We start from the raw sequence: 11,777 nt of genomic DNA, 5'->3' as shown, positions 1-11,777 counted from the left end.
GCTTGGCACGTGCTGCTCAGGGCCCAGAACACCCTGCCTCCTCCTTGCCTAGTGACACCTTATCATCCTTCAGCTCACAAGCCACATCCTCTGCGAAGCCTTTCAGAGAGGCCCCCGAGGCCCCTCCCACCTAGGCACCCTCTGTTTCTGAAGAAGGGCAGCTCCCACAGCCCCAAGGGCGCTCCCGGAGACAGAGGATTGGACCAAGACCCCGAGGACCCCCTGAGACCATTCCCTTTTGGCCCTCTCTTCCCTGTGAGGGCCCTTCCCGGGCAGGGAGCCATTGGCCTTCTCTGGATCCACCCAGAGGCTGACCTGATGCCTCAGCACAGCCAGTATTTCCAGAGCACGTGAAAATGACACCAGGTTGGAGAGCTCAAGACCTCAGGGGTAGATTCCTCCAAGCAGCCAAGCTCCCCACAGCAGACCAGTAAAAGCCATCGGTGGGAATCTTGGCTCCATCACCAGAACAGTCCGCTTCTCTGAGCCTCCACTTCCTCATCTGTGAAATGGGGCTGCTTTTAACTGCCTCCAGGGGTGGCTGAGATTATAGGTGGGAATGGAAGGAAATTAGCCAGCCCAGGCCCTGGCTGGGAAGTCTCTGTCGCATACAAAGATATGTGTAGCTAATCATTCTAAACAGGAACTGGGAGGCAAGGTCACGTCCTAAAATAACTGCATAAAGTTAGAATTTCACTGGGAATTTTAGAAGTTAGGACAGTTAAGTATGTCACTAATGTCTATCGCAGCTTTCACCTAAGAAGACGCCTCCAGCTAAATTTTAAGTTCTCTTTGCGTTTTCTCACACAGGTCACAGAGGGGCTGGGGGTGTGTGATACGCACAGCGTGTTCTGCTGCACTTGTGTGTTTTACAAGCTCTGTCTGATCCTGGGCCCAGTGGGTGTCGGGATCACTGGGGGAGCGTCTTAGATTCCGAGGCCCCGTCCCACGCCTACTGAATCAGAATAGGGGCAGGAAGGGGACCCACAGTCTGCATTTAAGAACCTCCCTTGTGGTTTTGGTAATCTGCTGGGTTTGGGAACCGCCAGCACATACACCAGCAGAAAAGCCTGCTGCTCAAAATTCTCAGCTTTATAGCCTCTGTAAATAAAAGAAAAAACTAGTTTATTTGCCGATTTGTCAGGGATTTGCTTTCTCTAGGCCTGTTTTTATCTTCACTGTGGTCTGTTTATCTGCCAGTGGAAAAAAACTGGCTCTGCTTAAACAATGGGAGAAGGAAAGGTGCAAACCTCCCCAGCTTCCCCGTCCTTTTAGCACCAGTGGGGTATTTCCCCCGCATCCTGCTGGGGTGATTTAAATGCTAATGCCCTGAAGTCCAGCAGTCTTTTTAGCAATCAGATTAGAATTGTTTTTATGAGAATCTTATTTCTCTTTTCTCTGTTCTATATTTGTCTTTTTGTTATTATTTTTGCTACAGAGGCATATGTTTAGATTCGTTGACCTTTTAAACCTTGAATTAAAAAAAAAAAAAACCCCATCCTGATATCGTCTCAGCAGTATCTTCTAGCGGAGAGGAAGATATCCACCCTGTAAACCTGAGGTCTGCAGTTTCAGTATGCTGAGTCACCTGGTCTTTGCTGGGTCAACCCATTCTGAGCCTGGGGAAAGTGCAGCAGAAAAATCAAACCGTGAGCTGGTCTGCCGTTATTTTAAGTACGAATAAGACTGGAAGACGCTCACGTGCTGATGCAGAGTGACTTAGTATTAATTTTAGAGCTTATTTCTGGAGGTTTCTTTTCGTTTGTTTGTTTGGCTGCCCTGGGTCTTTGCTGCACTCGGGGTCTTTGGTCTTAGTTGCGGCACGGAGCATCTTTCGTGGCAGGATGCGGGGTCTAGTTCCCTGACCAGGGATCCAACCCAGGCCCCTTGCCCTGGTAGTTTGGAGTCTCAGCCACTGGACCAAGGAAGTCCCTGGAGATTTCTTATCTGATAAGTCCTTTTCCTGATGGTCACACGTTGGTGAAATTTTGTAAATGTTTCTTCCCATTCTTAGAAAGTGAAAATGAACATAAATGGAAAAGCCCTGGTCTTGCATGGTTTACAAAAAAGAGAAACTTAATCTTGACCATTATTCTGAGGTTTTGCATAATTATGTTTCTTGAGTTAGTTTTCTTGGAAAGACCTAATAACTGGCAAATAAACCACATACAGTAATGAACCAGATCTTGAGAGGTGATGTCCACCTTCGGTTGAACTTTCTGGAAGTCTGTTTTCCTATTTTGATTGCGGAGTTGAATAGACCCTGAGGAGGTATGGCTGTGACTGTTAATAGAGGAAGTGGCAGGAAGCTAGAGTTTCCTTCGAATCAGAAAGTTTACAGAACTCTTGATGGGAATGCAGGCTACAGATGAAGATGAAAGTCAGAGTAATTTGTACTGAGAACTGCTGCTTTATTTTTATCCTATAAAAGTGGTTCCTCTAAAGTCAGTATCTGGGACTAGAGAGAATGCAAACACTCCAGGAAGTCAGAAATGTCTGTTTACCAGTATTAACAAACATCCTGGGTCATTTCACAAGGTGGGAATTTACTACGGGGCCAGTTACGGTGCTTGGCCTCCAGCAGGTTCGCGTCCCGAGTGGGGAGCCGCTTCGGGGCCCTCTGTGGCCGAGCCTTGGGCACGGCGGCCCTGGGCCCATCTGGGATGGAGCACTGGCCGCTGCCCTGCGTGAGTGCTGCCCACACCCACCACGCCACGGTGTCAGGAGCCCCCACTGCCTTCTCCAGGCCAGCCTCAGCCATCTACAGAGAAACAAGCTGCATTTTTTTTTTTTTTTTTAAATGACCAACTGATGGCCATGCTGGGTCTTTGCTGCTGTGCGTAGGTTTTCTCCAGCTGTGGGGAGCGGAGGCTGCTCCCGGCATGGAGCTCGGGCTTCCCGTGGTGGTGGCGTCTCTTGTTCCCGAGCTCAGGCTCTAGGAGCGCAGGCTTCAGTCGTTCCAGCACGTGGCCTCGAAAGCGCAGGCTTAGTGGTTGTGGCCCATGGGTTAGTTGTCCGAGGCACGTGCGATCCAAGTTCCCAGGCCAGGGATGGAACCTGTGTCCCCTGCAATGGCAGGCAGAGTCTTGACCACTGGACCACCAGCGAAGTCCTGCGACTTGTATTTTAAATACCTTCAGGCCGAGTGTATGGAAACTCAGGGGCTACATCGTGCCCACCGCCCTCCTCACTGTGGCTGAGTGAGCCACCTGGTGTCCCTGCAGAGAGCAGGGAAGGTCGTGAATCTGACGACTCACGGGCAGGAACGTCGTCAGCAGCTTGGAGCGCGTGCTTCCCTCAGTGAGTGGTTCAGGGGGAGAGGGCAGAAAAGCTGGGTGGCCAGACGGGCTCTGAGAAAGAGTCTAGCTTGCTGCGCTCTGTACTCAGGGCTGTTGTGGGACCCACGCAGGTGAAAACGTGAACTGTATTCAGTATCGATTGTGTGTTTTCCCAGCCTAGATTGATGGCCATGATACGGTGACTTGGCATTAAAAGAACAAATTAAACCCCTCAGCTACCTGCCTTTCACTCAACTCTGCAGAACTGGAGGGGGGAACAGGGCAGGTGTTTGCCAGACGAGGGCGTGGGTTCCAGAGGTCGGCTGGGCCTGAAGACCAGGTGCAGACAGGCATGGCTCTGTCTCAGCTGTCACGAGCCTGGCGAGCAGGGACAGTTGCTTTGATCGTGGTGAAGTTGGACAGTTTCTTCACAGGTCCCAGCATGGGCCGGAGGAGACAGGCAATAAGTGGGAGCTTCTCCCCTCATGTCCTCAGAGGCCCAAGCGTGACTGGTCTGCAGCACAGCACCCCAGAGTCCCTCAGAGCGGGGGCGGGGGGGGGTGCTGTGTCTGAGTTTCCTCGTGAAGATGCTGCTAAGCTGCTAAGTCACTTCAGTCGTGTCCGACTCTGTGCATCCCCATAGATGGCAGCCCACCAGGCTCCCCCGTCCCTGGGATTCTCTAGGCAAGAACACTGGAGTGGGTTGCCATTTCCTTCTCCAGTGCATGAAAGTGTAAAGTGAAAGTGAAGTCGCTCAGTCGTGTCCGACTCTTAGCGACCCCATGGACTGCAGCCTACCAGGCTCCTCCGTCCATGGGATTTTCCAGGCAAGAGTACTGGAGTCGGGTGCCATCGCAAAGATGGGCTTTGAGCAAAGATCTGAGGTCGGTAAGTGAGTTAACCCGGTGGGGGGTTTCAGAGGGAGCGGTTTCAGGCAGAGGAAACAGCGGAGGTGAAATGGGAAGTTGCCTGCAGGCAAGACTTAAGATGAACAAGGAACTCAGTGTGGCTGGAGGAGAGTGAGGGGCGCTGAGATGAGACGGGCCTTGGGCTTTACTAGGAGAGAGCTACGGAGTCATTGCTGGGTGTTGAGCTGAGGAGGTGCTGTGACTGAGGTCTTAAGAAGATTGCTCCAATGGCTGGGTTGAGATCAGACTCCTGGAGGCAGGTTTGAGGCAGGGAGGCCAGTGAGGGGCCATGGCCTTGATCCAGACAGGAGAGGGAGGAGAGCATCGACCGCTGCTCACGGAGGTGGGGGGAGGGATCAGATCCCGGGTACATTTCGAAGGTGGGCCCAGCAGGATCTGTCAAGGACTATGCACGGATGTGTTCGGCATGAATCCTTGGCAGAAGGAGTTTGCCAACATGTGGGATCGGGGAGGAAAGGCAAATGAAACAGAGCTGAGGGGACGACCAAGACGTCATCTTTGTCCACGCTGAGTCCCTTTTGCTGGGTGCCCAGGTGGGAAGAGGGGTGTGTCTGGTGACACATTTGCAAATTTTCAGCCTCAGTTCAGCGCAGTCAGTCAGGTGCAGTCCGAGGCCTCGCCCCTGTGTGCCGTGTGCCGGGCCCTGTGCTGAGAGTGACACAGCCCTTTGGCTTGTTTCTTTGGCCGTGCCGGGTCTTCTTGCGGCCTGTGGAATCTTAGTTCCCCGACCTGGGCCCCCTGCCCTGGGAGCCCGGAGTCTTAAACATGGACCACCAGGAGGCCCCAGCTCGTGACACACCTTTAATCCCTTCATCCTGGTGGCTGCCCTGTAGGAAAGCGAGTGTCCTTATCTGCAGGCGAGGAAGCTGGCTCAGGGAGGCCACTGCGGCCACTGCGGGTTATCTTCCTGTCTCAGGTCCATCCCCTTAACCACCAGCCTGCCTTCTCCTGTGTCAGGTCCTTCTCGGCCGCGGTCAGAGGGTCCTTCCCTTGGAGACTGCGGGCTTCCCTCTGTCTCCCAGAGGAGGCACTCTGCAGGCACAGGGAAGGATGTGCTGCTGCACATACTGGTCTGGTGGCAGTGTGGGGCAGGAGGGCGATCTGGGGGAGCTCGGCTGGGCGTGGGGCTCTTGGGGGCGCTTGAGGGCTGACCAGCCACGTGGCAGCCGGAGAAAGGCATAGAGCAGGGAACCAGGCTGGGGAGAAGAAGGAGCCTGCGGTCTGGGTGATGACACCCCTTTCTGAGAACAAGCGCGTCCCCCTCCCACGTGGCAGGAGAAAGGCGCATCTCCCGCCCTCCTGCGTTCCGGGGCGTGTGTCCCCACCCCTGGGCTCCAGACAGAGGGAGATTCAGGGGGCTGGGGTGGTGCTTGAGGTTCCCAGAATGCTCCCCCACACCGTCAGGCGTTTCGAGATATTTGCTTCCACCTCGTTGGGGGACCGAAATGTGGTTTTTGATGAGAGATGCCAAAGTGATCCTGGGGCTGTGATTTGCACAGATTTCCAAGATTTAAGTAATGTTGCTCTGAGTAGAAAGCTTGTATTTCTTCACTTACGTGAGAAGAGTTCCTCAGGGACTGCGTCTATAAAAAGAAAAGCAGAGACTTCCCTGTTGGTCTGGGCGATTAGCACTCAGACTTCCCACTGCAGGGGGCACAGGTTTGATCCCTGGACTCAGATCCCACTTGCCTTGTATGTAGCATGACCAAAAAAAAAAGGAAAGCAGTGATGCCAAGTTATGCCAAAATGTTTCGTTGTAATAATGAGGCGTCCACAGACCCATGCACTAACCACTGGGATATAAACCCAGTTCCTCTGGTTAAGGGATGTATTTCCATTAAGATTTTATCTTTTATGTTGAATCATCGTCAAAGTTTATGATATGCTTCTGATGCTTCGACTAACTCTGTACTGTTAATAATTGGGATTTACTGCTTCTCAATCTAGAAGTTTTTTTGTGTGCTTAAATTATGGTCACAGCAACTTTGAAAATTTTAATTTTGAATTATGTACATAGCTTGTGTATGAGTTACACGGAAAGGTTGTCAGTAAAATACTTTGAAGCTTAAAGGTAAATGTGGCTTAAAATCGGTGAGCAACATAAAAGCTTCTGCGTGGATGTCTACAGCAGCAGTGTTCAAGACAGCCCACATGTAGGAACAAGCCAGCTGTCCACCACTGAGGAGCGACCGAGTGAAGTGTGGTCCATGCGTCCAGTGGAGCAGCTTTGGACAGTAGGAAGGAGAGAGCCTGGATCACGGAAACGTGGTGCTGCCTGAAAGAGGCCCTCACGAGAGACCGCACGCTGTGCGACGGCCCGTGTTTGAAACGCCCCGAGGAAGTGAACCTACAGACCCACTGGGGTGGCTCTGGGCTGTGCTACGGGAGTGGGGGATGGGCGTGATTGCCAATGGCCATGGGTTTCTTTTAAGGAGAGGAAAGTGTTTTAAAACTCATTGTGGGCGGAAAAATAGGAAAAGAGGGAAAAAAGGGTGGGGGGGTGTGTGTGTGGGGGGGGAATTCCCTCGTGGTCCAGTGGTTAGGACGCAGCCCCCTGGGTGTGTCCCTGCTTGGGGAGCTAAGATCCTGCTAGCTGTGTGGCCTGGCCAAAAAATAAGCAAAATAAAGAAAACTGATTGTGTTCATGGTCGCACAAATCTGTGACTATGCTACAAACCACGAAATTTGTACACTTCAAATGGATGAACTGCGTGATGATGTGACTTATATGTCAATAAAGCAATTAAATCTGTGGGGTAAGTGGAATGGAAAAAGAAAGAAAAAAAGAATGATGTGCCATTTCTGGCTTTAGTAAAGATTTGTGCACTCACAACACTGTCAATGAGTTGCTTTGCAGCCATTTAAACTCGGGTTAAAAAATGTGGATGTCAAATTGAACATTGCCCAGGGGCATGCAGTTTTCGATTTAGGATATTCATGAGGAGAAGAGTTTGAAGCCCAGTGAATTCGATCTCCTAAAGGCAGTGCTTAGGTTGAGGGAGACCAGAGGCTGAGGAAGGAGAATTAGAAAGAGCAGCCTTGGGAATCCGTGGCTCGGGTTGAGGGAGACCAGAGGCTGAGGAAGGAGAATTGGAAACAGCAGCCTTGGGAATCCGCGGCTCGGACTCATCGCATTCCCTGTGGAGCCCGGGTTCTGTCCCTGGTCGGGGGACTAAGATCTCAAAAGCCACACAAGCAGCAGCCTCAGAGGGAGGAAGGGAGCGTGTGGGGACAGCTTCCAGGTGCAGGGACTGGTTGGCGTCCCCGCGACTTTGCCCTCGGAGGACGCAGAGCCGTCTTTGGGGACCATGATGGGGCAATGATGAGCTCCTCGACTTGGTTCCATGCATTTTAATGACCTTGTTGCAGCGCGGTGCAGAGTTGGTGGCTGGAAGCAGAGTTCTGGGAGGTCATAGGAGGGGGTGACAGGGAGGAGGAAGTGAAGACACCGGCCTCGGAAGCTGGAACAGATAGTGGGGCGGAAATGTGGTAACTTTGGCAGGAGTGGTGTAAAGGTAGCTGCTACTCTGCGAATGCAACCGCCGTGAGCATGTTTGCGGATGAAGGTGAGAGGCTGGTGAGCGAGACTGAGCGTGGGGGGCAGACGCCCATCCCTGCAGGGCGCCCGGCGTCCTCAGAGGAGCCAGGGTGAGGGGAGCCTCCTGTGACCCCAGGACCCCCAGCAGCCAGGACGCCGTGGCCCTAGGGAGTCCGCCTGTCTCCCAGCGGCCCACCGACGATGTCGAGGCGTCTAGGCTATGACAGCATCGGGGGAGGGGGTGGGTGCGCGCCTCACCTGGCAGCAGTCTTGAACTTGGTTGAGGGTAAGACTGACTCCCAGTATCTTGGGTAGGAGAGGAAAGGGGTGCTCAGGTTTACTCACCTCAGTAATTTGAAAGACGCTGGATGTTAGATACCTCCAGGGCTAGAGGAAACGGTGGGTCGGAGGGTGGAGCTGCCTCCTCCGAGCCTGGCCACACCCCTACGTCGCCCTGACCCTCTGGGGGCAGGAACCACAGCCCAGTGACCAGAGATCCTGTGAACACTCGCCGGGGACCGGGCGGCCCCCTCAGTGCTCCGCTGTCCCTCTGGCTCACGTGACCCCATTTCAGCATGCTTATGCTCGTAGAAAACGCTCTCAACAATCTCTGCACCAGCAAGAGAGAGGAGAAGAGGTGTTTAGAAATAGGAAGAGAGAGGTGCGGTTGGGACAAAGCATCTTGCTTTAGTCTCCATGGCAACAGGTGGAAAAGAAGCCTGAGCAAAGGCAAGTTCTTGTGGCTGTGTGTCTGGACCTTCACGGCCACTTGAGGTCACATTGCGCGTGGCAAGGTCACGGCAAGGGCGCTGACTCCCCCGCCCAACCCCCACATCCCCTGAACCTTCTCAGTACTCTTTCCATGCTTCTACGTCAATGCTGAGAGAACCGGAGCCTCCTCTAAGGAGGCCAGGGAATAGAGCGGTCCCAGGTAGATGTATCTGAAGCCCCTTGGCCGTCCGTGAAGTTTCCCAGGCTACACTTGGCTGTGAGCACCCTAGTAGTAATGGTAACAGTTTACAGCAGGAGAAATGATTAACCTTTGTCTTTGAATTCATACTTAGGGCTGTCGTTGTTTTTAGAGCGCGTGGTATCTGGATATTACGTTCCCCTTGCGTGCTAGGAGCTTTGAGAACACAAAGATAAATCGTGCGTGGCCTGAATAGCAGTTCTTACCAGGCGGCCACGGGTCCCTGTCCTTGGGTGGAATTCAGGGGCTTTGTGAACGTGGATGGAAAAGAAGGTCCATTTTCAGTAACCTCCAACTGCAATGCAGCGTTTCCTTCAGAGATGAGCAGCGATGGAAGCCCGGGGGCAGAGCGGTCCCTGTGACTGTCGGGCGCGTCACAGCTCTCGGCAGCTCTCGTGACATGCAGCGCACTTGTAACACTACTTTGAAATAATGGTAGTTACCAGACCTAGGACGTCTCTGGTGGCTCAGACGGGAAAGCCTCTGTCGACAGTGCGGTAGACCCGGGTTCGATGCCTGGGTTGGGAAGATCCCCTGGAGAAGGAAATGGCAATCCACTCCAGGGCTATTGCCTGGAAAATCCCATGGACAGAGGAGCCTGGTAGGCTACAGTCCATGGGGTTGCAAAGAGTCGGACACAACTGAGCGACTTCACTTCACCTGACCTAGACACCCATGTTACTGTGTACATCAAATGTATATTTTAATATTTAACTATTTCATAATTGCTGTTTAGTTGCTAAGTCATGCCTGACTCTTTGCAACCCCATGGACTGCAGCACACCAGGCCTCCCTGTCCATCACCAACTCCTACAGTTTGCTCAAACTCACAGCCATTGAGTCGGTGGTGCCATCCAACCATCTCATCCTCTGTTGTCCCCTTCTCCTCCTGCCTTCAATCTTTCCCAGCATCAGGGTCTTTTCAAATAAGTCAGGTCTTTGTATCAGGTAGCCAAAGTATTGGAGCTTCAGCTTCAGCATCAGTCCTTCCGATTAATATTCAGGATGGATTTCCTTTAGAATGGACTGGCTGGATCCCCAAGAGATGCTAAAGAGTCTTCTCCAGGACCACAACTCTAATTAGCTTTCTAATTCATAATTTCTAATTCCATAATTAGCTTTCTGCATATGTCTGTGTATTTTGCCTGATTCTGGGGAGGTTTCACACAGCCGCCAAAGGAAACCAAGGCACCAAACAGGTTAAGAACCCCTTTAGGTGTAGTCTGGGGTGAGGCGGTGATGGGAGCCGAACCAGAAGCCTGAACAGATAGAGTCAGTACAAAGTGGAGAGAGGAGGTGAGAAAGATACCCTGCGGCCCCGGAGCCCTGGGGAGGGGCCCCTCTGGAGACCCCTGAGCTGTGTCTGCAGGACTGAGGAGGAGGAGAGAGGCAGGGGCGTGGGGTGAGTCTGTGCGGGGCCCTGGGGGAGGGGGAGCGCCGAGGCCAAGGGCTGGCTGGGCTGAGTCCCGGGGGCTCCAGACTGATTCACAGACAGCCGGGGGGCCAGTGAGCTCGCCTTTAGAGGCGGACGGGGTGGACAATGCTCACTTTTCTTGAAGAAATTCAGTGACGTAATAGAATTTTTCAAAGCGGCGTCATCGATGTGTGATTCACATCCAGTCAGCGCACACACGTGCCGCGTTTTGACATTTGTAGCCACCCTGCTGGCTCAGATGGTAAAGAATCCGCCTGCAACGCGGGACACCGGGGTTCAATCCCTGGATTGGGAAGGGCCCCTGGAGGAGGGCATGGCAACCCACTCCAGCATTCTTGCCTGGAGAATCCCATGGGCAAGGGGCCTGGCAGGCTACAGTCCATGGGCTCACAGAGTCAGACACGACTGGGCGACTGAGCACGCGCGCGCGCACACACACACACACACACACACTGTGAAAGCATCATAGTCACGGTAAGGAGTCTCTCCATTCCCCCCCGCCCCGCCCGCCCCGCAGAGGGTCCGTAGCCCCTCCTGCCTCCATCCCCAGCTCCTGCCCATCCCTGGCCCTTGGGGAGACCCACAGGCCACGTCCTCTCCTGGTCTGGCTTCTTCCAGGGCAGCACGTTTGAGATTCAGCTGGGCTCTTACAGTCACTAGTTCCTCCCTTCTTACGGTCGAGTTGTATTTACTGTAGAATCATGTACGTATTTACGTTTGGCTGTGCCACGAGGCATGTGGGATCTTGGTTCTTAGTTCCCCAACCAGGAATGGAGCCTGAGTCCTCTGCAGCGGAAGCGAGGAGCCTTAACCACTGGGCCACCAGGGAAGTCCCGAGTCGGGTACTTTAAAAAGGGGAAAAGCCCAGACCTTTATTTTCATAACAAAATTTGTAAAGGGAATGAAGTTCCTAATCCTTATCAAATGGGAATGTGGGTTAAGACGTGTGGTCAGAGTGCATTCCCGCCCTGGCTTCTCTTACCAGCATTGTCAAATCTGAACCCGTTTGGAATGTTTTAGACCCGCAGGAGGCAGCCCCCCAGGACTCGAACCCAAGCATCTGTGTCTGCGCGCACGGGCGCTCTGGTGGGAGGACTGGGGAGGACGCTGCGCGACGGAGCACGGCCGGCGGCCTCTGGGTCGTCCCAGCCTCCTGCTTCAGACGCCACCGGGCAAGCACAGCGTCCCGCCTTGCACAGAGAGGAAGCGGGGTGCAGCGAGCTGTGAGGATGGTTACTCAAGACAGAAGTGTCGGGGACAGATGTGGCTGCCTGCGGCCGGGCCCCCGCCTGGCTCCCGTTTAGGAGAAAATGCAATGCTTTCACTTTCACTTTTGCTGTTACGTGGGTTGTGAAAGGATCTTTAAACTGGAGAAGCTAAGGCTTACTTCTCAACACTGTCCTCTTTCCACTGGGTCTGGGCCGGCATTTATCAAGGGTTCACAGCCCAGTGTCCTGAGGGCCAGGGGGATGCGAGTCCAGTGCCGTGTGGAGCACAGTCACCCAGAGTCGCCGGGCTGGGTCAGTCCTGGCGGTAACCCTGGAGTGGGTGGGGCAGGTGGACTGAATGAGAGTTCAGTGGTGTTCTGACCCCTCCCAGGTCACGGGAGGTTTGAGGATCTGGTGAA

Source organism: Bos javanicus, chromosome 16, assembly GCF_032452875.1.
Source record: "Bos javanicus breed banteng chromosome 16, ARS-OSU_banteng_1.0, whole genome shotgun sequence".
NCBI classification, from domain to species: Eukaryota; Metazoa; Chordata; class Mammalia; order Artiodactyla; family Bovidae; genus Bos; species Bos javanicus.
The sequence above is the reverse complement of the archived record's forward strand: the minus strand, read 5'-3'. Positions refer to the sequence as shown.